Here is a 1,159-nt window from a genome sequence, read left to right on the forward strand (position 1 = left end):
TCCCTGGCATGACCCTCACCACCCTTGGTTCCCTCCAGAACTCATTAATTTGTTGAGATACCTGCAGAAAACTTGTGTTTGGGTGGGCCTGGGGTAAGAGTAGATTCTGGCTGGGTTTTATTCTGGTTGGAATCCATGAGTTAATCAGAATAGTGAGCAAATCCTGCTCTTCCCTTCTGTGAGACCAAACCCTGCTCTTCCCTTCTCTGAGAACAAACCCTGCTCTTCCCTTCTCCGTGACCAAACTCTGCTCTTCCCTTCTCCGTGATCATGTGTTGTTCAGCTGCCTGGTGTGTTGTGTTTTAAAGTGCACAAAGGGGCCCGGAAGGAATCCAAACAAATTAAATTTCAGTCAATAAAATAAGTAAATTTGAGATCATCAAGCTTAAAATGGAGAACCTTTTGAAAGCACTGGTTTCCTTCATGCTGCACGATGTGAGTAGTGGAAGAGCCTTCATCCTCCAAAGGCTCAACTCTTTGAGTTGGCCAAGCAAGTCTGTGTTGAGCTGTAGGGGATCAGCATTTCTCACTCTCTGCTGAGTGGTTCTGGCCACAGATTTGTGCTGTTTGCTTCATTCATGTCTGGGAGGGAAAAAAATAAGTGGCTTGAAGCTCAGGGTGTCCCCTGGGCTTTGTGCCCAAGAACCATAACTCACCTCAGCTCCAGCACCAGACTTCATGGCCAAGAGATTTCTTTTTCTCCAACCCTTTAGGACTTTGCTGCTGCTGCCCATTTCCCCTTTTGCAGTTCCAACCCTTTTTGTGGTGTCACAAACATTTGTGGTGTTTGGAAGAGCTGTGTGGAAGCCAACACGAGGGACATTTGAAGGGGAGCCATACAGAGATACAATTTTCATGTCTTGTGATTCTTATGATCAGCAAAAAGCAAAGCTCAAGGGAGGACAAATGCAGGCAGGAATAACCCACCCACAGATTTAAGGAATGATCTTAAATTTCACCCCCTCTTGTGCTCTGTGGGGTGTAGCTGGAGTTGCCATGGGCACAGCACCTCAATGTGCCCTTCCCAGGAGGATCAATGCTTATTTATCCAATAAATCTTGGAGATCCTTATTCACCCTGAGAATGCATCCACCAGGAGCTGCAAAATGCACTTTCCTGAGAACACAAAACCCCCTGTGGGAGATACCAGGGGGTGAAG

General features: G+C 46.7%; 1 long non-coding RNA gene across 1 annotated transcript; it reads right to left on the minus strand.

The window, feature by feature from the left end:
* Nucleotides 1–384: 384 nt before the first annotated feature.
* Nucleotides 385–727, minus strand: LOC128795477 (uncharacterized). Its single transcript, XR_008433561.1, has 2 exons — nt 657–727; nt 385–582 (listed from the first exon to the last, which is right to left on the minus strand). It is a non-coding gene; the product is annotated as an uncharacterized LOC128795477 (long non-coding RNA).
* Nucleotides 728–1,159: the final 432 nt, after the last annotated feature.

This window comes from Vidua chalybeata, chromosome 15 (genome assembly GCF_026979565.1).
Source record: "Vidua chalybeata isolate OUT-0048 chromosome 15, bVidCha1 merged haplotype, whole genome shotgun sequence".
NCBI classification, from domain to species: Eukaryota; Metazoa; Chordata; class Aves; order Passeriformes; family Viduidae; genus Vidua; species Vidua chalybeata.